Source organism: Saimiri boliviensis, chromosome 4 (genome assembly GCF_048565385.1).
Source record: "Saimiri boliviensis isolate mSaiBol1 chromosome 4, mSaiBol1.pri, whole genome shotgun sequence".
In the NCBI taxonomy this organism is placed as follows: domain Eukaryota; kingdom Metazoa; phylum Chordata; class Mammalia; order Primates; family Cebidae; genus Saimiri; species Saimiri boliviensis.
Window position 1 is genome coordinate 50,769,766 of NC_133452.1, and position 7,433 is coordinate 50,777,198.

Genomic DNA, 7,433 nt, shown 5'->3' on the forward strand with positions numbered 1-7,433 from the left:
TAAGTTTGTAAAGGAAAAAATTTACAATAAGCTAAAATTTATTGTTGAAGAATGACTATATATTTGGAGATTGGATCTTGCTCTGTTGCCCAGGCTGGAGTGCAGTGGTATAACCATCGCTCACTGCAGCCTTGAACTCCCGGGCTAAAGCAACCCTCCTCCCTTCCAAGGAGCTAGGACTAATGGCACATGGCACCACACCTGGCTAATTTTTACGTTTTTTGTAAGACTGGGATTTAACTATGTTGTCCAGGCTGATCTCAAATTCCTGGCTTAAATTTATCCTCCAAAGTATTGGGATTATAGGCATGAGCCACCATACCTGGCCCAGAAAAATATTTTTAAACAAATACAGTGTAGCCTAGGTGTACCCTGTTTATAAAGTCTGCAGTAGTGTATGGTAATGTCCTGGGTCTATTCACTCACCCCTCACCCACTGACTCACCGAGAGCAACTTTTAATCCTATGGACCCCTTTCATGGTAAGTGCCCTATACAGTGTGCCTTTTTTTTTTTTTTTTTTTTTTTGAGACGGAGTTTCGCTCTTGTTACCCAGGCTGGAGTGCAATGGCACAATCTTGGCTCACTGCAACCTCCGCCTCCTGGGTTCAAACAATTCTCTTGCCTCAGTCTCCCGAGTAGATGGGACTACAGGCACGCGCCACCGTGCTCGGCTGATTTTTTGTATGTTTAGTAGAGATGGGGTTTCACCATGTTGACCAGGATGGTCTCGATCTCTTGACCTCGTGATCCACCTGCCTCGGCCTTCCAAGGTGCTAGGATTATAGGCGTGAGCCACCGTGCCCGGCCTACAGTGTGCCATTTTTATCTTTTATATGGTATTTCTACTGTACCTTTTCTGTGTTTAGGTGTGTTTAGAGACACAAATACTTATTTGTGCTACAACTGCCTACAGTATTCAGTGCAGTAACATGCTGCACAAAGATGAAATTGCCTAGCAATATATTTTTCAAAATGTATCCCCAACGCTAAGTGACACATGACTGTATATGTATAATAGATACAAGATATGCACAGAGATATTTATTTAGTTCTCATAGCAATTCTGTAAGAAAAGTATCATTAGCCCTGCTTTATGGATGGAAACAGGATCAGGGGGCTCAATTAATTTTCTAGGTCACACGGCTAACATGGATTGCAGTGGAGCTGGAATGGTTTGATTCCAAAGCCAGTGTTCCATCAACCATCTTAGGACAGCTCCCAAAAGAAATGTGACTGTCAGGGCCAAGCGGGGCATGACTGAGTAGCTGAAGTCATAAGGTTTCTTGGTGCATCTCCCATTCACTCATTGCTTGCTTCCAGAAGGAAAAGTGTAGGACAGCCCTTTCCTGATGTGTACTAAGCCAGGACACCTGTGTCAAGATGAGAGCGGGTCTCAGCAGCTGCTCACACTGTCCAGAGCAGGGGAGTCCTTGCCTTGGGCTTGGTTCAGCAAATAAGAAATACAGTGACACTGCAGGGTGGCAGCACCTCCCAACGTGGGGCGGAGCCGTCCACATAGAGCACACTGAGAATGACGACCCTGGAGGATGGCAAGGTGTGGCCCTGCAAATGATTCCTTTTTATTTTCCATCAACTGTGCTCAAATACTTTTTAATTTTCATCAACAACTTTTTCTCACTCAAAAGTTATCAGCCAGACCCTGGAGCACCGCTATGAAAGGGTTTTTGTTTGTTTCCTGCTCTTGCTTGCATCGAACAATGATTGCTCTAACAAGTGAATAGTCAGCCCTGGAAACAGAATCTAGGTCAGCCTGTCCTTTCTGCTGCTTCCCACCACTAGGGGGCAGGAAGCATCTCTGAAAAAGGAACTAAAAAGGCTGGAAACGTGTGAATTGACAAGCAAAAGACGGAGGCTTGCCTGCTTGCAATTCTCATGATGAAAACATTTCTTCAGAAATCAGCCTCATTTGATCACTTCTGGCAGATGCAGAGGCCAGCTGAGGAGTGGGTCAGGAGAAGGGGAGGGCCCTTCAGGAGGCGTGTCTTTGATCATTTTGGAAAAACCGTCGTACCTTCTAAAGACTTTGAAAATGCATACCTAGAGAGCAAGGCTGTGCCAGGGCTTTGAAACCCCCTGAGCCATGAGGTTAAAGTCCATTTTATAGAAACCTGTAATCTGAAAGAATATACATTTAATAATGTGATTCTTTTGGGAGGTGGGGGGCAGGCTCTCAGATTCCAAATCCACAGGTCCTCAAAGAGATTTTGTTCATTAGAAGCTTTTAAAAAATCCCAGAATCCCATACAAGTGATAGACTGCACAGCTCGATGCACAGTTTGGCATCCATACAGGTGTGAGGATGGAGAGAGTACTGGATTGGGTGCCTGACAGCTGCTACTCACTAGTTTTGTGACCACCAAAACCTAAGCTGCTGAACACCAACAAAGCAGCACAAAACTCCTCTGTCAGATTACAACGTCAACAACGAGCATTTATCCAGTCCCTACTGTATGCTAGGCACTATGCTAGGCGCTGGGGAGATGATCAATGATAAGATAGACACCGATGGTCCCTGCCTCGTCAGGATTGCATCACCTGCCTGCAGGAGCACCTGGCATGTCACAGACACTTAATACATGTTAGGTTTTTCTGCAATCCTCTTTCCTCCTTCTCTCCTCATCTAAAATATGTTATTGTAGGGCCAGATTAAGATTCCCCTTGGCAAAGTGGGTTTCTGGAAACACATTCAGAGGACATTTATTCATACTTTATTTTTTTAAATCTGCTTTTACTTAGCACTTACTATTTGCCAGCCTGTGCTAGACCTAAGGGAACTATAATTTATATTTAAAATTTTTCTGTCCACCAATATCTGATCCATCGTCACTGAGGAATTCCCATACCTTCTCTGGCCAGGTTGGAAACACCAGCTGCCTTTCCAGTTTCCCCTTAAACTGAGAGTATCAGCACTTTAAGGTTCCACATCCCATTTGGACTTGGGAGCAGAGAGTCCAGGCAATAGGAAGGGTGGATAACCTACCCAGTGGGAGGGTTATGGTAGGTGCCACAATGACATCTAGTTTCTAGGAACAGCTAGTAATGCCATGGGACAGCAGTGTGTCCTGGACATCAAGTGCCCTAGTTTGATAGTGCGATGTTGACTGTGGCCCACGCTGCCTCTGCTTTGCTTTTTTTATACCTGTGTTCAAGTCCAATTTTCTCTTTTTTTCTTTTTTTGAGTTGGAGTCTTGCTCTGTCGTCCAGGCTGGAGTGCAATGGCACAGTCTCAGCTCTCTACAACCTGTGCCTCCCGGGTTCAAGCAATTCTCCTGCCTCAATCTCCTGAGTAGCTGGGATTACAGACGTGTACCACCAAACCCAGCTAATTTTTGTATTTTTGGTAGAGAAGCGTTTTGCCATGTTGGCCAGGGTGGTCTCGAACGCCTGACCTCAAGTGATCCGCTCACTTCTACCTCCCAAAGTGTTGGGATTATAGTCATGAGCCATCACTCCTGGTCAAGTCCAATTTTCTGATCTTCTTACTGATTCAGTGAGCTACCCAATTCCTTATAGCAAAATCTTTTTATACTCAAATTAATACAGATGGTTTTTGTTCTTTGACACCAAGACCTGGGCACACAAATGATTTCAGTAGTCTATGTAACTGGGGAAAAGACAAACCCCTTGAAGCATCTACTATGTTAGCATGTACTATGCTGGACAGCGAGGTTTAGCAATGACGAGACGAGGCTTCTGACCCCAGGGAACTCAGTGTGTTAGGAGAGATGAAGCAATGATATAACAATTCCATTAGAAAAAGTGCTGGCCAGGCTTGGTGGCTCATGCCTGTAATTCCAGCACTTTGGGAGGCTGAGGCGGGTGGATCACAAGGTCAAGAGATTGAGACCAGCCTGGTCAACATGGTGAAACCCCATCTCTACTAAAATACAAAAATTAGCTGGGTTTGGTGGCATGTGCCTGTAGTCCCAGCTACTCAGGAGGCTGAGGCAGGAGAATCATTTGAACCTGGGCAGTGAGCCAAGATCGTGCCACTGCACTACAGTCTGGCAACAGAGCAAAAATCTGTCTCAAAAAAAAAAAAAAAAAAAAAGAGAAAGAAAAAGTCCTTAGATGTGTGCAGGTTATGATGGAGGCACCAAATAGGAATACAAGGAGCTAATCCCCAGTTTAGCTAAGGCAGAGATGTTGTCTAGTTTGTTCTTGCTGCTATAACAAAGTATTCACAGACTAGGTAATTTATAAATAATTGAAACTTATTTCTCATGGTTCTGGAGGCAGGGAAGTCCAAGATCAAGGCTCCAGCAGATTCAGTGTCTAGCGAAGGGCTTGCTCACTGCTTCCAAGATGGCACCTTCTTCCTGCCTCCTCATCTCCTCATATGCAGATAGAGACAAATGTTATGTCCTCGTGTGGCAGAGAGTGGAAGGGGGAAAGTGCCAGGTAGCTCCCTGAAGCCTCCTTTATAAGAACATTAATTCCATTTGTGAGGGCAAAGTTCTCATGACTTAATCTGGCTGCCTCTGGTTCAGAAGAGGGAGAAGAGATAGGGGTTGGCTGAGAAGGCTGGCAGGGTAGAGTCTCGTCTGAAATCTGCCATATATAGCCCACAATCCATTTCATGCCCTAACACAAGGGGCATTATAAGTTTTGAGTATAAAAGTAAATTGTGATTATAAAATATAGTTTTAAAATAGACATCTCAATTCACCTCACCATAAGTATACAGATACTTTTTACATTTTTATGGGATATTAACACATTATTCATTTCTCTTATGAGGAAAATGCATAAGCACCCTTTAAGCATTTTAAGGGAAAATCTTGAAATTATTGTAGTAAACACTTACAGATTATTTTCTTTTTTCTTTTTTTTTTTTTTTTGAGACGGAGTTTCGCTCTTGTTACCCAGGCTGGAGTGCAATGGCGCGATCTCGGCTCACCGCAACCTCCGCCTCCTGGGTTCAGGCAGTTCTCCTGCCTCAGCCTCCTGTGTAGCTGGGATTACAGGCACGCGCCACCATGCCCAGGGAGCTTTATGCTTTTTACATAGAAAACCCTCTGTTAAAAAATTAACAGAGGGTTTTCTATGTAAAAAGCATAAAGTTCCCTGAAGCAGGTATCATTATTAACCCATTTTAAAGAAAGGGGACCTAGGGCCAAGTGCAGTGGCTCACGCCTGTAATCCCAGCACTTTGGGAGGCTGAGGTGGACAAATCACCTGAGATTGGGAGTTCAAGACCAGCCTGACCAACATGGAGAAACCCCATATCTCCTAAAAATTCAAAAAAGTAGCCAGGTGTTCCAGTTACTTGGGAGACTGAGGCAGGAGAATCGCTTGAACCCGGGAGGCAAAGGTTGTGGTGAGCCGAGACCGGCCATTGCACTCCAGCCTGGGCAACAAGAGTGAAACTCCATCTCAAAAAAAAAAAAAAAAAAGGAACTGAAGAGCTGAAAAGGGACTTGCCCAAGGTTACATAGGTAAGAAGCAGGTTAGGATCTGACACATATGATCTGACTCCAGAGATGGTGCCCTTAACCATGCGTTCCATTGTCTTTCCTTGGAAATGTCACCTGTTGTTCATCATTATGGAATGAAGTTTGTCCCCCTGCTATAGTTTGGATGTTTGTCCCACCCAGATCTCATGTTGAATGGTAATCCCCAGTGTTGGAGTGGGGCCTGGTGGGAGGTGTTTGAGTCGTGGAGGTAGATCCCTCATGGCTTGGTGCTGTCCTCAGGATGGTGAGTTCTCATGAGACCTGATTGTTGAAAAGTGTGTGGCCCCTCCCTCCCCTTGCTCCTGCTCTTGCCAGGTGGCGTGCAGCTTCACCTCTGCCATGAATAAAAGCTCCCTGAGGCCTCCCCAGAAGCTGAGCAGATGCCAGTGCCATGCCTCCTAAACAGCCTGCAGAACCCTCAGCCAATTAGCCCTCTTTTTAAATAAATCACCCAGCCTTATGTATTCCCTTATCATAATGCGAGAATGGCCTAACAACCACCTCCTTCCCAGCCACTTCCCCAAATTAATACATTGAAATCCTAACCCTCAGCACCTCAGAATGGGACTGTATTTGGAGATAGGGTCTTTACAAAGGAATTAAGTTAAAATGAGGTCATTAGGGTGGGCCTTGACCTTATGAGAATAGATTTGGCACAGACACATACAGAGGAACGACAATGTGATATGGTTTGGCTATGTCCCCACCCAAATCTCCCCTTGAATTGTAGTTCCCGCAATTCCCATGTGATGTGGGAAGGGCCCAGTGGGAGGTAATTGAATCAGGGCGGTGGGTCTTTCCTATGCTGCTCTTGTGATAGTGAATAAGTCTCAAGAGGTGTGATGGTTTTATAAAGGGGAGTTCCCCTGCACACATTCTCTTTTCCCTGCTGCCATGTAAAATGTGACTTGCTCCTTCTTGCCCTCTGCCGTGATTGCGAGGCCTCCCCAATAATGTGGAACTGTGAGTTAATTAAATCTCTTTCCTTTATAATCACCCAGTCTCAGGTATGTCTTTATAAGCAGCATGAGAACAGACTAAAACACAGAGAGGAGATGACAGCAATCCATAAGGCAAGGCGAGGGGCCTAGAGCAGCTCTTTCCCTTGCAGCCCCCAGAAGGAATGAACACTGCCAACACCTTGATCTTGGACTTCTAGCCTACTGGCCCATGAGAAAAATGAATGAATTTCTGGAGGTGAAGCCCCCCAGGCTGTGGTTACTTTATTATGGCAGCCCTAGCAAACAGATTCACTCACAGACCCCCAATTAAGAAGGAGCAGGAGGAGGAGGCAAAAAAGAAATGACTCTTCCAAGTGAATTCATCTCATATTAAAATATAAAATATGTGAGAATGTGTGCATTTCATTAGATAAGTGGAGCTTAATTGAATCATCTTTTAAAATAAATTATCTGAATTCAGTTCTATAATAAGAGTAAAATAAAGCAGGAAAAGTCTCAATTTATATTGATGTAGTATCCTTGAAGTAGTATCATAGACCAGAAAGAGTAGCTTAATTAAGGCCAAAGTGTGTTTGTTAATGAGCTGTGGTCCTCTCCAGTGAGCCGACCGATGGGTGCCATAAACCATGAGAGAGCATGGACTTATTGACGGAAAGATGAAGTCAGCTGGGCATTAGATGCACTGTGTTTCCTCAGAGGGCGGCAGTACTGTCATTAATAATGAATTCTGTCTTTCCTCATGTCTTCTGAGCTTCCCACTAATGCTGGAATTATTGGTGTGAAACATGATGCCTTCCAGTAATTATAGGCAATTCAGAGAGTCTTAAAGTATGATCGTATATTCCAGGGAAAACAATTTCCAGCATTTTTTTAAAAATGACTTTCAACTTGTGTGTTTAGTATGTCCTACGTGTAGGGTGGCACAGTGCTGGCTCTGCAGGCTTTGCTGCATGTAGGATTCTGAAAGTGCTCATGGCCTGAGGCCCTAAAGA